The following is an 18,910-nucleotide window of genomic DNA, read 5'->3' on the forward strand; positions in this document are numbered from 1 at the left end:
TGGATTACTATGAAATGTTTGGAAGTATTATTTATGGCTAGAAGAGGTTGTGTATAATGCTCTGCTGAATACCGTACCACTGTTGTAAGTGATTTCCCTGTGTTGGAGTGGATTTGTTTGAATTTTTTAATATGAAAGCAATATGAAATAATGTTCTAATTACGACCTTACCTGTTTCCTACAGTAGTGTTGAAGAGGTATTTGGAGAGTTATTGATTTCCCAAAACAATGCCCTCTTCCCCCTAATGTCTAGAATATTTGGAATGATAGGATTGCAGGATGGGAAAAACTCAATTTGTGAAAATGACTGATGTTGGGGGAGAAAAATAAGAATATTCTCTTGCTGTTAAGTTTTTAAGTGTCCAGCTATCGCCAAGACTTAAGTCATCCATCTACATTTTTATTGCCATTGAGAATTGAGAAACTGTTGAATTGCGTGACTGCGATGATCTGTTTATTGATGGATTGAGAACAGTGTTGAAATCACCTCCGATTATAATTATTGAGTTAGAGGTGTGGTTGGTTATTTGGAGGAAAAATGTGCGATAGAATGAAGGATCATCATTGTTGGGCCCATACAGGGTCCCAATTGTAAAGGGTCTGTTATTGATTGAGGCGCCAGTTATGATATATCTTCCCTCTGGGTCTAATATTCAGTTATTGTGAGTTAAGTGTATTCTTTTATGGATCATAATGGAAACACCTCTAGCTGAATAGACCAGATTGTATTGTGGGACTTTTAGGTTTCTAGATTTCTGTACAGTTCATCTACATGATGTGTTTCTTTTTTTTTGTGTTTGTGCTGCAAAATGTTTCTTAAAGCTAAGACTAAAGCCTAATTTCAAAAGTTCATACTACATTTACAGAGTAGTCTTGCTCTTTGTGTGTATACCCTCAGTAGATTCACACAATAGCCACACAATCCTTTCAATGCCCCATGGCAACCAAAAACTTGCCCAAATGACATCAAACACAATTCATGATCGTCTGCTTGTCACACTACAATAAATGGTAGTTCAGGTGGGCTAGCAGAAGGAGGGAGAAGGGTCAAACTCTTATGGGGACCCCAGGTCTGTGAGACAATGGGCAGAGTGAAAGATCCTCAGGCATGGGGTGTGTTATTTGCTACAGAGGTACTGAATTGAATTTATTGACTTCATTGTCCACCTTAATGGAAATTTGTCTTTGGCTTCCTCTAATACATTAAAAATTCAAACAATACACACCATATCATGAAGACATTAAAAAGATACACCGACACTACACAACATAAAAAACTACTGACAATTGTGCGAAAATGCAGGAAAACAACAGCAACCATTGTAATAAGTTCAAATCTGTTAGAAGGTGTGAGTCGTAGTGCATTCCTTTTATGTACATAAGGGATAAAAGACCTCTTTATGTTACTGCTCGCTCTCAGGGCCCTGAATCGACAGCCAGATAGGAGCAACTCAAACTCTGCGTTTATCTCCAGATATCTGCCTGGCTTTCCTGAGTACCGCTACATTAAATATATTGCAGAACTGTTTTTGTGACTGGCCAATCACCGTCCCTGCAATATGAACAATTCTGGAAAGTTTATTTCTAATTTTTACTGTTAATTTATCTACCTTTCACTTAAAATTACACTTCTGTGTAAAAACAAGCTATAAGTGATGGACTGAAAGGTTACTTTATTACTAGGAAACTAGAGCTTAATCGGTTTCGGTCTTAGTCATTTTTAACTAATTCTTGCATTTCAATATCAGCAAACTGTGAAAAAATGTATTCTAATTTACATTAAACATTACACATTAGTCAGCTAGGGTGCCCTTAACGCTTAGCTTGTTGTATATGAGGATTTTGTGTTTGTCACTTAAATAAAAGTATGTTACTTTTTTTAGCCTGAGTACGAAGTGGTTATAAAATACAGTAAAACATGTTTTTAGGTAAAGTGCTAGGCATTCTGTAGGCAGTAAGTCAAAACACTGATATTGGAAACGAGAGTTATGTTTTCCCTTTTGTGTCAGAGGAAATATTATATTAGAATCTCTTTGACAAGAATATACTGAGTTAGCATAAATGTTAGCTTGTCCAATGTACCTGAAATGTGAACATTTGTAAATCTAGGAAAAGAACAGAGAGACAAAAACCCTGCTAACAGAAGAAGCACCTTACTCTTTGGGACCTTATTTTCTTCCCATAGGCTTGCAAACGAGTGGTTCTACATGTCAGGTTCACAGTTGGACCATCTTGGAGAAGCAAGACCAAGCTAGTAGGCTCATGCTAGCAGGGTATATTTGTAGGTAGTCTATCATCCAACTAAGAGGTAACTTTTACTTATCTAACAAGGCATTCCTTGATCTTGGTCATAATGTAATTTTAAATACAAAGACATTCATAGCAATATACAACATAAAAATAGCATAATTTTGCATATATTTGCATTGCTGGGCTTATGTAGCCTGGTAGTATTGTTTATCTGGAAAAAAAACTTGTAATACATTATGCTATTTATTACTGGTTTCATTCTAATGTGGAGCTTTATGACCTTTCCTGTGTAGGCAATGTTATCTGATGTTTACCTGGAAGCAGGTTTGTGGTTTCATATATTATATAATGTTTATAATGAGTGTTGTACATTACAGAGAGAGGCGGGAAAAGCTGAGGGAGGCAGCAAAGGCATGTAGTTCTTTTTAAAACCAATTTTAAAGCAGCAGCTAGCCAACAGATGAATCATTACTAAAATATCTAACATCTATTCTTATTCTTTATCTTTAAAGTGTGTTTGTCTACAGATCTTTTGTGAGAACAATACAGTGGTGTTGGGGTGCCCCTGTTTTAAATCTGAGCCACTGCCCCCAAAATGACTGTGTAGGTCCCTAGAGCACAAGATAAATTGATACAGTTGAAATGATGGTGCAGCTTGCTGGTATGGTTCCAAACTGCTGATAATGTACAGTAGTGTTAAGTCAGAGGAATGTTGCCTGTGAACAAAGCTCTCACTGTGTGGCAAGGAAATATCTTCTCTATCTGCCTCTCTGTGGTTTGGAAATGTTCTCCTTCTGTCCTCCATAAAGCCTGTGCAGTCTTACAGAATGGAATAATGCAGTACAAGTGAGCAAGCTTACGCACTATGCATGCGTGCACACACACACACACACACACACACTATCATGTCATTAACCGTGCACAGAAATCCCTGCTTGTGTTTTCTACACGCACAGAGCGGCCTGTTTAGTGGCTCTTTTATTCAGCTGAAATGTCATAGAGTGTGAGCCGTAGGGGTCGCGTGGCTGGGGAGGTGAGGGTGAGGGTGACTGAGGTCAAAGGTCAGCAGAGTCAGAAGAAGCAGCTGATTGTCCACAGGGACAGTAGTCCTGAACATCGGCACTGAGTGAGTAGGCGGCGAGGCAGCGGAGAGGCAGAAAGGTCAGTGACCAGATGAGCACGGTTTGGCGAGCTTTGTGCTGTCACACTGTTTCTTACCCATACACTCTCTCCATCTTCCCTCTCCTTTTTTTTCTCTTTCACTTTTTTCAGTTATAAAAAAGAAGCCACTGACAACATCAAAGGATTTTGAAGAAAAAGACAGCTGCTCCTACGCCATATCAAACTGTCATCTTGCTGTCTTCATCACATCATGATGGAACATTCACAGTTTATTCACTCTCCTTCTCCAACTCCTAAATTATTCCTCAAGCGCTGAACACTGCACACCCAGAAACCTGTTACATGGCCTGCCATATGACATATAACAGTTCTGTTTAATGTATATGTAGGACAAAAAAACAAAACAGGAGTATGTAGATGCATGGAAATGCAGCTGGCTGCACTCTGCAACTGGCGAGTTTCTACTCTCACATTCAAAGAGAGATCTGTTGGATTCTTTGGCCAACGACAGAAGTAAAAAAAACATGTAGTGTACTAGTAGGTTTTCATGTTGCAGATTTCTATCACACATCAACATCACCACCTACAGGCAACTGTTAATCAACACAACTGACACAAGCCCTAGAGTATTTCTACTGTTATAATAGCAGATACAATTTTTCATAGTGCACTGTTTATGCAGTAAATCAATAAATAATGTACTTTTACATCAGTCCAACTGTGACTTTGGAATGTCATTGACAATCAAAATTCACAAAGAGAGAGCAAAATATTTTTCAAAAACTTTGACATCATATACTTTTGACAAAGTAAGTCTGCTGCACAAACGTGCTTGGGTTTTTACACACACAAGCACACACACATACACAGCATCCTGTCAAAAGTCTGATCTGCCTCATAACAGTCAATCTCAGAAATGGCTCTTAAAGAAACATCCTTTTCCTGTTAGAAATGTGCTTTCATAGTTAAACCAGCAGCTGTGAGAGCACTTCTATTTAGCTTGTGCATTGCATTGTGGGGCAGTAGTCAGTAATGGAAAGTAACTAGATAAATACAATTAAATATTGTACTTAAGTACAGATTTGAGGGACCTGGACTATGTGATTACTTATATTTTATGTTTCATTATACTTCTACTTTTTACTAAGAAATATTGCATTAACTTAACTACATTATTGACTTACTTTATGTCCTTTACAGATTAATAACCTAATAATAACTTACAGCCTGTATGATCAGTATATATAACATATGAAATATAATAGATTTATATTTATGTACTATTACACATCACTAGAGAATATGGAACAGTTTAACTGAGCTCCAAATTGAGCAGCTACACTATTTAAATGCTGTTTACACCAGACCAGTAATATGAATATTGTTATACAGTATGATAAAACACTGTAAGTGGTTATTTTCAATAATGGTAAATGGACTGTACTCATATAGCACTTTTCAGCCATCTGGAGCAGGACACATCAACATGTGCACTTGAGGAACCAGGAGTCGACAACCACTCTACCTCCTGAGCTACAGCCTCCATACTTTTCATACTTTAAGTACATGTGATTGATAATACCTCTGTACTTTGACTTCTTCCACCACTGATGGTTCACATCAACAGCAGCCTCAATAATAATAATAAGTCCTAACAGGTCAAATTAGAACCTTTTCTCTCAGCTACTTGTTGGTATCACACTACATATCTGCTCACTGCATCATCATGAGTTCCAGCTTCATCTTTTACCAACCTAACCTCCAGTCATACCTACCAAGCTTGTGAAACACACTTTGGCGGGAACAGAGGAATAAAAAACAAAAAGACAGATAGCCTTGTTGAACACTAGAGGGCACCCTAAACCTTCTACAAGAATTATTACAGTATGTAGGCCAGAATTGTGGCAGAGGTCAGTTCTTTCAGATACCATAATGATCTGGCTGCTGATAGATAGAATAGAAGCTTTATTTTCTCCTGTCAGTTGACAAAATTAAATATAACTGGACATGAAACTTAAAGGATCCTTGAGGGATAACTGTGAGGCTGCAGCTATAGATAGTAATGAGGACAAACAGACAAAAGCAAGATTATTAAAATTAGTTATCCTTTATTTAAACCAGGGAAGTATCACTGACAGAAATGCTCTATTTCATTAAAACCCTGTTCACACACCCACACTCAGAGACATTCTTTAATTGGCAGTACAAGAAATGTGTCATTATCATTATTAGGGTGTTCTTATAATTGCATGAATAGCAGCAGGACGTACTGAGCTAAAGAAACAAAGCAGGATTTTTCACCTATAATTTAAAATGATATCAAATATGCACACCATGTGTAGAGATATGCTAGTACATACATATTTGTAAGTTACCATATTTTACAAAACCATTATATATGCATGCTCACTTTGTTCACATGTCATGGGTGAAATCATAATAATAATGCAAGCTATTCAACACTAATGGAAGTCAGAAACTATGTCTGTTATTGGCAATCATGCTCCATTTATCTCTCTAAGGAATCAAAAAAGAAATACTTCTTTCAGGACTGGAATAACTTTTTAAGAATTTAGTGACTAAACAAACTTCTGGCAATTGCCCCTGCATAGCATCATGTTTACTGATCATCATAAAGATAACATTTTTATATGACTTTGGCAAGAATCCCCTCTGCTTCTGGGAAAAGATGTTTAGTTAGTATTTGCATGTCATTTCCCTACTCAGACATTTACATTGGAGGCAGTATAGAGCGGGCTATCCCCTGTGTTAAGGTCTGCCTTGAGTTTTCTGGCAGTCTGGAGAAAGGTTATTATATAGAGGGGGAAGACTCGTCTCAAATTTCACTCCAAGCAGACGGCGTTCCTCTTTAAACACAGGCTGTGACTGCATCCAGCCTGCAGACGTTTGCGTTCCCCGGGGAGGAGTGAACCAAATCACCTTCTAGTGATGTTACCTGTGTAGCTTACACTTTGAAAGCTGCTAATTGTATTAAGTTCACTGTGATTTTTTTTTCTTTTTCTTTTCTTTTTTTTTCAAACTGAACTTGTTGGCTGACGCGCGCTCTCCTGCAACTTCAGGACCACCGGCTGTCCGGTGCTGTGCGGGATCCATGCGCGCGCGATAAATGACTTATTTACAGAGGCTGGAGTGGAATGCACTCGACCGGGGATATGAACCATGGTAAGACTGTTTTCCTCCTGCACTTTCCTCCTCTGCTGTACACTTTGAAACTGGACAGAAAAGTTTGAAACCCCCGAAAAGTTAGTGCTGAGCAGGCAGATCCTGGACCTGTGGATGCTTGTTGTGTGGCTGCGTAAAAATTGGAGGTTATGTGCTATTGAAACAGAGTATTCATAAATGCATCTATTCCTAATATCCAACTAAGCTTTGTTACAGAAATACAAAGTTTTTTTTTCATTATTTTTGGCCAAATATCAAGATTTAATGGACAATCAATGGACAACATTGCCAGGTTTGCCCATTTTTGCTCCAAAACTCCTCCAGAGCTTGGTTGGACACAGACAATACAACTATTAACCAATTCTAATACTATTATGTTTAACTCCACTAAAAAAAGTTTTATTGATTTTGTGGGAAGCTTCTAAGCCTTCTTGTGGACCCCATCACAGTTAAACATACAGCACATTCAAACTGCTGACAGGATCATTCAACACTGTATCTTGGCTACTGAAACTGGAATGGATGGAGCTGTTTATATAGTGGTGTGGTGATTTAGACAAAGGACATACTACATATGGACAGTACACTTTGTTTAAAGGTTGAAAGGATTAGATGACCAATCAGTCGATCAACAGCTTCATTTTCAAGAAAAAGATGCCAAACTTTTCCGAGTTGAATCTTCTCACTGTCTCTATCAATCTATTCCCAGAGTGTAGACATCTTTTATGTAAAGTGGAATTGCATGGAACCACTACAAACAGTTAAACCCTGTAAATCTACGCAAACTACTACAATGGGACACTATAAGTTCATAAACCACTTTGTTGCCTGATATTTGCATACTCAGGTTGTTTGTAAAGAGCTAAACTTTCAATGGAGCTTTGTTGGCAAGTGAAAAGAGTGCTTTCCTATCTTCAACGAGTAATCATCCGTCTTTCAAGCGGTCCCTATAGTTTCACGTTTCAAATTGGTTCCATATGCAGAGCAGACAGGCTCCTGGTTTGAACTGCCACATGGAAACCAAGAGGGAAACTCTCTGCCTATTCTTCTCTTCTCTTCTCCTCCCTATGTACTTTTGTCCTTCCTGAATGGGTCAGTGTAAATGTAAATAATGTGACTAAGCTGATTTAAGTTGTTGCTGCACATTCAGTGAAGGTGACAGATGAACGCAACTGTAGATGTTTGGTGAGTTAAAGTGTTGTGCAGTCCCTTTCAGTTTCTAACATGTGGAATAAGAATAATAGTCCAGCCCTCTCCAGATCTCAGCTCTAACTACCGCTGTTCTTCAGTGACGGGCCGGGGCCCACATTGGAATTCAGCGCTGGGCACACACAAAACCCTCCAGACCCACAGAATAGTCAGTCTTTGTATGTTAAACACCAGGAACTGCTGCCCTGCTGCAGCTCATTGTGTTCTCAGCTGTTCCCTTGCTCCACGTCAATGCCTGTGTGACTGTGTGTGTGTGTTTGTGTGTGTGTGTGTGTGTGTGTGTGTGTGTGTGTGTGTGTGTGTGTGTGTGTGTGTGTGTGTGTGTGTGTGTGTGTGAGAAAGAGAGAGAGCACAAGAAAAATAGAGGGTAGACATGCTGGAATTGATGCTAGTGATTGAGCATGTCCACACACACTCCCTTAAATGTTGAAAATGAGAGGACTGTGATTTAGAACCAAGGGTGTAGGTTTGGTTTTAACTTTGGTTGGGACATTTATACTCACTCTCTATCACTCCCTCCTCTTTCATAGGCACATGTGTGCACACACATATGCATATACAGAGCCTGACTCTGCAAAAATGTTACTGAATATGCATTTTGCTGAATTGCTTGAAACCGGATCTGTATTTTTACATGTTATTTTATTCATTGACTATAAATCTGAGTTAAATTAATATTTAAAATCATAGACTTTCACAATCAGTGTTGCAATAAAATAAACGTTGGTAATGTGCTGCTCTGTAGCTATCTGCTATAAGGTTTTCAAACCTCACCTGAGATTCTGTCCTTCTATCAGTTTGTGGATTTGGGGCGACATAACTCAAGAGTTTCATGACAGAGCCCCAAAGATGCTCTAACATATCTTTAAATCATCTCAAATTCCTCTATTTAAATTTCCTCCTTAATATATGGCTCAATCAGAGCTCACCTGAGAGGCTGCAGTTCACCTGTCTGTGTGTCTCTGTGCTGCTCAGACTGCTGCTGACAGGATTTTCAGAATAAAATGATGCAGGCTTTGGCTAATTTGTTGTATGAATAATGTTTATATCTTAATGACGCATACGCAATAATTACACTGCGTTTAATCCAGTAATGGGAGAAATAGCATTAAATAATACATATTTCTCCCACTCATTTCAAAATGTTCAAATGTTTGGATTGATTACTGAACATTCTTATTAACTAAGCTCAACTGTTTCTGACACTTTGGATCTTTAAAAAAAGGACCAGATGTCTTAATTTGCTTTTGGGAGGAATTCTAACCAACAGTAATAAAGTTGTTTAATGAGACCGCATGTCTGAGCAACAATCACTAATTAGCTAACAGCACCTAATGCACCCATGTTTAGAGCTGCAGGCTGGGACAACCGTTCTTGTATTTTCTTTCCCCGTGACTCACACTCTCTCTCTCTCTCTCGCTCTCTCTCTCACACACACATGCACACACACATACACAGATACACACAACTGTGTGTCTGAGTCAGGCAGAACTAGGGCTCAGCAGAGATCTATAATCACTCTGAAATCAGTTGTGAATTCCACTATTCAACTATTACAGTCTCCTCACTTGGCCTGCCACTATTACTTAGTTGAGTACAATTCAACACTACTACACACGCCCGCACCCACACACAGACACACACACACACACACACACACACACACACACACACACACACACACACACACACACACACACACACTCACACGTTAAGAGTATCTATTCTGTCATTAATTATGGATATTATATGTGCAAAAGTAAACATACATGTATTAGTTCCAGTTAAATAAACCAAGCACTTTTAAATTAAAGGAAATGTCAGCTGTATTATGAACCCAGGTTTCTGGCTATAATTAACTATTGTGCTAGAGGCGGCAGAGTTGTGCAGTTGTTGCCCCGTTGCATTATGAATGACCCATGAAATTTCAGCTTCTGTCACCCATAAATGTGCAACTTCCTGCCAAATGACTGGAGGGGGAAACCATAGCAGATGCACCTCAAAGCCATGCCCCTCATATTTAGTCGTTAATGACTTGGCTGGCAAGTATCTTCGGTGTCTTAATTGGCAGCCGTATTGTAGTCACTTGCTGTTTTGCAATTTGATGAGATAAGTGTGAGGTGGATCGAAACAGTTGATGAAAAGACTTTGTCTGCATGTGGGAAAGTCACTTACTTATTGCCACTATACAGCTTCACCAGAAAAGACAGCACAGACACTTAAATTGGTGCATTTAAGCTCAAACTCAGATGAAGGCCCGCAACTAACAGTTATTTTCAATAGAAATTATAACTTGTCATAGCAAGAAAAGCACAGGTGTAACTAATGACTCTCACAATGGCTCAGTTCCAGTAATTTCCCCAATAAGTCATGACAGTGAGCAAGCATACACAGTGCTAGGGCCCTGAAGCTGTCTGCCCTAAATGGATTGCTGTCATTATAATTAATGTTATAATTACACCTGTGCTTTTCTTGCAATGAAATGCCAACTTGTCTGCTGTGAATCATGTCTGTACAGTAGCAAATACCTTGCTGCATCTGTTACCTGAGACTTCTGCACCTGCTAGTAATCAGTAGTGATCAGTGACCATGTGATTTGGATGTCTTATCTGAATAAGGAGGTCAAAATATGTGCAGAATGCATTTCTATCAGGATGATTTTATGTGGCTAGACCACATATTGGAGGTGTTATTATTGACTCTACTTCAATAAGGTATAATGGTAACCGGTATAGTGTTGTAAGGTCATCTACCTCCACCCACTTGCTATTATCTCAGGCTGCCTGGCAAAAAGCTACAAGTTCTTAGCTTCTTCAGCATATGAGGAATAAGTAGAGTCCATCCACTATAACAGCGTCACCTCAAAAGACGCTGTACTGCTGCAGAGTCATGTAATCAATGGTGGTTGCAAAGTATCCAGTAGTGCAATCAAGGTTCTCCGCTAGCTCTGATTGCTTTCTTACATCATATCTAACATTAGCCAAGTTTTGTCATCAAGTGTTTCTTGGAAGCCTGGCCATTGACTGTAGTTGTAGTGTTCTCACTCAATCAGTTGCTGAGATCTTGAATCTTGGGGTTAACACTAAAAATAGGTCCATCAGGGCTAGAAACACGAGTCATACAAATCAAACAGGTTAGTCTTATTTATCTGAGAAGAAAAAACAAATGTGAACAGTAAAAGTGTCTGTTACAAACATCCATCACTGATTACTGTTAACGATACACACAATTCACAGTTCGGTATGTTCCTCGGTTTTGTCAGTCACTTGCTGACAGCTGTTTTATGTTGATTTATGGTCACTCAGAGCTGGGTCAATAACGTGTTGCCTGACCACACTGGAAATAAAATGTTGTTCCAAAGAGGACCATCACAGAGAGGGAGAGGTGGATGGAGGAGATGTGATATTGTTGAAATACATGGATAACAGCGCATATGGAGGAGCATTCATAGTGTTGCACTCGCTCATGAAAAGATCGTCCGGCTCGGTCTCGTTTGTCATTCTGACAAATTACAACAGTGACACTACCTGAGCATGGGTAACCAGTGTAACCAGGCTAACTTGGCTAAGCCATACATCAATTAGCATGCTACAGCTAAGCGGTACACTGCCAAAAAGCTCCTGGTGGAACAAAAATTATTGTTCCACATTGGAGAAATGGATTATTGTGACAATAATTGTTTGGGTCATGGGGCATGCCGAACTGAGAAAAGGTACTAACCGAACCAAACATCCTGTACCAAACAGTTTGTGTTAAATACCTGTACCGTAATGCCCCTACTGACTACACAGTGACTTCCTGCTACATCTTTGACTCACTGCATTTGCGGTAGATGTGCACAGTCAGAGTTTTCCAGTGCATGAGGCCTTATTAACAATATTACTGCTTTCAGTTTTGCCTAATCTGGTTTAAATAACTGGCTAGTTTACAACCCATTTGATCATCTGACTGCTTGTGTTTCTTGCCTCATTGGCCTTTTTTTTAGCAATGTCTCCACATTCCCAGCAATTGCTTTGGTGAGCCAATACAACCAATACAACCAATGGCCTGAGCTATGAAAATAAACCCTAGGTTATTATAAACCTTAGTTTTCCTTTAATGTGGCTACAAAAAATGTCATTTTCTGTTTGGAACTTGACCCATGCCTTGCATGTTGTAGAGGTTTTACTTGAGTCTCACTTCATTTTGACCTAAGATGACCTTTATTTGAGGGCTCTCAGATGTCATTACCCAAATAATATACCCACATATTGATTGTGTTTTATATGAGATATAAATGGTGTCAAAGCCTTCAGATATACTAAGTACATATCTTACTTGACACATTTTTTCAGAGAAGTCTGCTCTCCGCTGTCAGAAAAAAGCAGTTTACACTCTATAAGACAGATCAACCAGGGCTTTACTATGTAGATCTAAACAGGAGTAACAATGTTATTAGAAGCTAAATGCCTCTTGTTCATTTAGCCAATTTAAAATGAGACTCACTGGGATGACTCACTAGGGTGTTTCATTAAGTGAATATGGGCCCTGTGGAAGCCCACATCCTGCTGGCCTCAAGCTTTATTTGACAAGTTTACAATATACAGAAGCAAATAATCCAGTAACAGATTAAACAGAAGATGCCTATCAAGCACATTTACAAAAGCAGCAGCCAATGGGTGAATGCAAACCCAGGCTGAGACTGCTGTGTCTCGCCACCACTGATGTTTGTGTGAATGACATTCTGCTTTCTGAAGCTTTGTGGTATTGGTATAGCAATGAAAACCAACTGGACAGAGAACAATAGGATGGATTTCAGTGCACTGAAATTTACTTCAGAGGCGCTTTGCCTCCCACTCAATCTGCTGTGAGTACAACTCAGCGAGGGACATTGTCCAACTGCTGCTCCACTCAGTGTGGAGGTGGCTTGTGTGTGATTGAACTTTCATAATGTGCAGTATTACTTGTTGTTTGAGTAAACGAAGTAGTGGGTGGTGAAAGAAAAAGAGGCAAGAAGAAGGGAGAGAGGGGGTGTAAACAGGAAATAAACAAAATGACACATAAAGGATGGAATAAGTATGGTAACCCAGCAGTGTTTATAGTCAGCTGAGGTCTTTATAGTGGACGTGTTAAAACAGCTCAGTGCTAAAAGCCATTTACCTCATGATGCCTGATGGGTTTGCGCCAGCTGTGTTTCGTTGTCCCCTCAGAGCATTTAGACAAGGAGAGAGAGGCTTGTAAAAACCACACTGCTGAGAAAGGATGGCTCTTTCTCTCTTTTTCTATCTTTTCCTCTTCCTCTCAGGCAAAGAGAGATAGAGCACTTGCTGTGTGTGTTTTCCTGTGTGTTTGTGTCTGTTTGTGTGTGTGTGTGTGTGTGTGTGTGTATGTGTGTGTGATTCTTGGGTCAGTGGTTATGGTTATGGAAAGGTCTATATAATGTTCCCAAAAGTGACCATGATCTGTGTATGTGTGTACGCCTGTGTGTGTGTGTGTGTGTGTGTGTGTGTGTGTGTGTGTGTGTGTGTGTGTGTGTGTGTGTGTGTGTGTGTGTGTGTGTGTGTGTGTGTGTGTGTGTGTGCACCTTGTTTGTAAAATGAAACATCTAGGTTGCTCTGTATGTTGTAAAAATGACATTTGTAAAGGTTGTATCTGCAGTTGACTATGTGGCAGTGAAATCCCTACAAAGTCAAAGGAGGACAGAATAAAGTAGCAAGAGCCAAGGAAAATATGACATTGTGAAGGATGGAGAAGAAAAGAATGGGAAGTGATGTAGACTAGAAAGCGAGAATAAGCCTTGGAGGGAGAGAAGCAAAAAAGAGCAAACAAGCAGAGGTGGTTAAACAATGTCAATCTCTAAATAAATATGGATTAATGTTCTAAAAGACATGCTTATTACATTTTAAACCCCTGGAAACACATGACAAACTCATCTATCTTCCATATCAAATAATGCATTCCTTTATTAGCTGTTAATCTTCATCAAGTCATTTCTATTTTAAATACCTTGGTTTCACAGTTGCTCCCGTTTTGCATTAATCCAATAGAAAACCATCAGTTATCCACCTACGTATCTGGAGTCCTTATTTCAATACAGCAAGTAAGATTTTTCATACCTTCATATATTCTGGTTTGGTTGTTGCTCTTAAGATAACCTGCTAGGGACACGCTGTCTGCCCATGACTTGTAGCTACAGCACTTTGTTTAGTTTGTCTCTCATTTCTACAGCGTAACACCTGCCAGCTACTGTCAATCAAACACAGACACCGACACGCCCTTCCAGCCAGACATTATACTTAAAAAAAAACATGTTAGAGTTATTATTAGCAGAGGGATGATTAAATGCGATTTCAATTGGTCCTAAAGGTTATTTGGTGTTATTTGTCAGACAAAAAGAGCAGCTGCAATGAATGTAGACTGCAAATTAGTCAGGCAAGGACACTTAATAGTCGTGCAAAGATAGACGAAGGTTTCAGTCAGCCCAATAAAGCAGCAGTGATTGACCTGCACTGACATCCTACTGAATGTAAGCACTGAAAAGTAAAGAGCTTGTGGTTATGTTTGATAGTCTTTTTCTGGTGACACTGGTGGGATCAATAACTCGTGGCCATGCTATGTAACGCATGGCAACAAGTTCAGTAACTCATGGCCAATTGTTAGTGAGGCATGGGATGTGATAACTAAATTGTGGCCTCGTCTTAATAAGGTGTAGCAAGCTCCATGAGGCTATTATTGCACATTAAGTATGGATACATTTGATTTAATTTCAATTTATTTTAATCATGGGATGAATAATGATGATATCTGCAATCTCTTGTGGTTAAGCACAGTGTGCTTGCAATGCTCAGCTTGAAATGCAAACAGTATGTAGATATTGAGCAAGTTGTCGACTTCATCAAGCAGGAGCTGGAAAGGCCTGGGAGACTACATAGCTACAGACTGATGCATAATGGATGCTTGTAGAATGGGATAAATGCAAAAAATGAGAATTCGTTTTAATCCTTGCATCTGAATCCAAACTCCTCGAGCCCGGACACTATACCATAGACTTTATTTTGCACAAGGATCAAACTATATTTGGCACATTGATTCAAACAATAACCTAAAGCCCTATGGAATTTGCATAAATAGTTGCAAAGATTGCTTTTCCCACTAAATCATATGGTTGAAAGCAACATGCACAAGCAGTGACCCACATGTCATTGGAGGCTACTTTGTGGAGGCTGTGGATCAGACTGGTGGTTGTCCTCAGATCAACAGGGCGGATCTGGGAACTGAAAGTGTGGTTATCCAAGACATCCAAACTTTCCTCTGCTGCCATGACTTTGACAACAGATCAGAGCTATATTTCTGGAATCAGTGCTTCAAATCAAAGAATTACGCGTTGTTTCTCCTGCGCCAAGAAGGAACGGAGTATTGGATACGATCATTGAGCGAAACTAATGAGAATGGGTTGGGTAAATGACAGCTTCAGTCATTTTTACTACATTTTGAATCAAACAAACTTTCTTGATTCATATGCATCATGTATGTTTCCAGGTGATTCTAACATTTCACCTTATCACATGATGTGGTAGCCTCTAAAAAGGGCTTTTGTTTGAAACACATTGTATGCACTGGGTAAGGCCACGGGCATTCAAGCTCTTTTCAACCATCCCTTGCGACAAAGACATATTTGACCTCAGTCAAATATGTCAAATCATGTTAGAGTCAGGCCTTACTTTCCCCACAAACATACCACAAGCTCAAGAGTTTTATTTGTTGATTCAGGAGACTTTTCCTTCCTCATCTTTAACTGACTTGGCTGAACAGTCCCCATACATGACAACTGAATTCATTACATTTGTCCAGTTGTGTGAGTCACTGAATTTAATTTAACTTCCACAAATAATTAAGTTACTACTACTTGCCTACTTAACTTATTGTACTTAAGTTTATTAATGGTACTTGCTTACTTACTGTTGTTGGCGTTTTTCTCATATAGAGAGAATGCATCTCATTAATCAGAGATACAGTGCCAATATATTACTATGCATTAAGTTAAAATGTATGTCTATCCAGTAGCATATTTGTATTTAAATGAATTCTTTCTACAAAAAAGAAAAGGGCTTTGGGCCTCAATTTATCTGTCTGCTGTCCACTGTGTAATGTATCAAAAATGACAACATCTTCTCATAACTTTCAAATGCTCTTGTGGTGAATCATTTCAATACAACATTATGTATTTATTCAATGTCTTGATGTCCATTTTTAGTATATTCACATTCATGAATAAACATATAACACAGCTGTTAAATCTAGATAGATTTCCCCTTAGCTGCACAGTATTTCCCATGTGGCTTTATTGGTGTAAAACATTGAATACATCTACAATGAAACATAAAAAATAATTTGTTAAAGTTTTCTATATTTATGTTTGCTAGAATTTGGGTTGCATGTAGCAATTTTACCAAAACTCTGTTTAAAGGATGCCAGTAACTATAGTGTTGGTCTGCAATGAATAAGACAAATGCATGAATAAGATGTTCCCAACTTTTCATTATGAGCTGCTATTTTCATAGCATGTTATTCTGCAGAACCAAAGTTAATGTAACTAAATAATAACTTACCAATATTTCAGCAAGAGTCTGTTGATAGTGCTTTAAACAGTGATGCAGATAAACTAACTTATTTTCATACTGATATGCACATAGAGTGGATCAGAACTGACACTATTAGATAAAAGTATTAGACTATTAAACTATTAGACTTAAACTGTTACGCCATTAGATATCTGAGAGTCTGATGTACCTTAAGTAGGTTTGGTCATTTAAACTATAATACTGATACATAGTTCAACTTTCATTACCAAGAAGCAGTCTGTTGTATGGGTCCTGATACCGGTTAACCATCAAAATTAAAGCAGCAATTGTGCATTTGCTCTTGAGTCTACCTTAGGTTGCTTGAAGGATGTAGATTACCTAGACTGAGCTTCTCAGAACAAGATAAAAGTCATTATGGAGGTCTGGGTAGTTTTGATAGTTGACAGGTAACATCACATAACACCCACATGTATGTGCCTGAGGTCAACTCTGGAATGTGGAAGTTGCTATGAACTGAACTGTGATGTAGGGTCCAAACAGAATATCTGCCACTGTGCAGAACCAGAGGAAAGCCTTCAACATGGTGTAGTCAGATTTATCAATATACCACCTCAAACCTCTTGAGAGTTCTTTAACACACTTTGGAGTTAGGACTCATTCTTCCATTATCTCCACAAGTTTCTTTGGATATAAATGTGGATGTATCTGCCAAGGTTTTAAAGATAGGCATCAGCATTCAATGACAAACATTTGTAGCTGGACCAGGCTCTTGTGATCTAACCATGAGACTAAGCCAGCAATGTTGTCTTCATTGGCAAACTGGGACCAGTCATGTGCTTCTAACACATCCAGTTGTCCATCTTTCTCAGATTCAAATGACTTCAATGCAAGCTCAAGACTTAACCTCTCTTCTTTTGAGACACACTGCAAGAAGCTCTCTGTCACACTGCTGTAATTTGTTCCATACAGGGTTTCTTCCCAGTGCGAAAGTGGAAGAAGCAATGGAAAATACCTGACATTGGTCCAAGCTGTCACAACGATTCTAGCAATTGCTTGCCATTCATCAACTTGGTATTCATGCCTAAGGTATCCCGTCTTTACATTGGTACCCTATGTGAATTTGCTATAGAATTGGCCGCTAGATTTTGGCAGGCATTGGCACAGTCGACCTGAGCCTTCACCTTCGTCCGGCTCTACATTTGGAAGTTTCCTTTTGATGTGCACATCTTTGTTCGTCATATCTAGGTCAATACAGGCTGCTAGGCTACTCGGAGGTCAGCAAGGCAGTTACGCCTACGCACCACAATAGTGACCGTTGTCCAATTATTAATAATAATATATTATTAATTATTGTCCAATTCAACAGAATCACTGAATGACTTGCCCAGTTATATCACCGTCAATGTAGGAGTTATTTCTGCATTTCAGGCAAAGCATCTGTTTGACCTGTACCTTGGTCGTCTTCTTGCCCAGTCATAATAATCTCTGTTGTCATTTCTAGGATTGTTTGATTGTTTTATTTCCCACATATATTGCTCTTCCTTCCTTCCGTAGTCACTGACCACCTCCACATTTGATGGTTCTTGATACATCAGTAGTTCTGAATGTGGAATTAAGAGCTGTATCACATCTGGGTCTGGCACTAAAGATAGGTCAATACTGACTTTTGGTTGTGATGCCTAACCTTGATTGACATGCTGTGAAATACTTCCTATGACCTCAGAGGTTGTCACTTGAATAGTGTCAGCAAGGTTGTTCGTGTCTTGAACATTTCTCTTTGTGCAGAGGTACAATCTGAGATTTTTTTTTCTTCCATACAGTTCTTCAACTGTAAAATTTGGGTCAATCTAATTTAGTGCAAAGTCACAGATCCTGCGAAACAGCCTGTCAGTTTGAAAGACTTTTGAGGACACCATTATGTGAAAAAAGGACTTGGCCATGTCTTGGATATCTTTTGGTTTTGTCAGCGCGTCCACACAGACATGCTGGGTCCCACCTCCTTTCACAGCTTGCACATGTTTGAAACTATTGTCCTCTTCACTGAAACCTATCCACCCAATTTCTTATCTCATTGGGGTTTTTTTGCATTTTCTTTTTCTTCTAATTGATCCAGAGTCTGCTGTCTTTTATGTGCTTTGTTATCTGGAGCATGGCACTTAACCCTGATTTTATCTAGTAGTTAACCTCGTCTAGATGCCACTGAATCTCTACAATGACTGTTGCAGCTGAAGGCCACAGATGCCAGTCTATGTGCATAATGCGGGATGTACTTTAATAGGTCTTCTTCAAACCTCAGTGTAATGACTGACAACTCAATCTGCAAAATATAGACAAAAGTAACATGTTAAGAAGATTGCATGTAATTTGTCATGGGTGACAAGCTGAGTAAAATATTGCCAATTTACACATATTTACCTAAATGAGAAAACAATACCTTCGACAGTTACAAGCCAAACTGACACGAATAGGATCTGTTCTGATAAAAATTGTACTTAACCGGTCTCAGCACCTTTAGTACAAAACATCCCCAAGAAGGAACACTTTGGTGATTGTATTTATGTTGGGGAGAGACAACTGCTTTATAT

Source organism: Scomber japonicus, chromosome 10 (genome assembly GCF_027409825.1).
Source record: "Scomber japonicus isolate fScoJap1 chromosome 10, fScoJap1.pri, whole genome shotgun sequence".
Classification (NCBI taxonomy): Eukaryota; Metazoa; Chordata; class Actinopteri; order Scombriformes; family Scombridae; genus Scomber; species Scomber japonicus.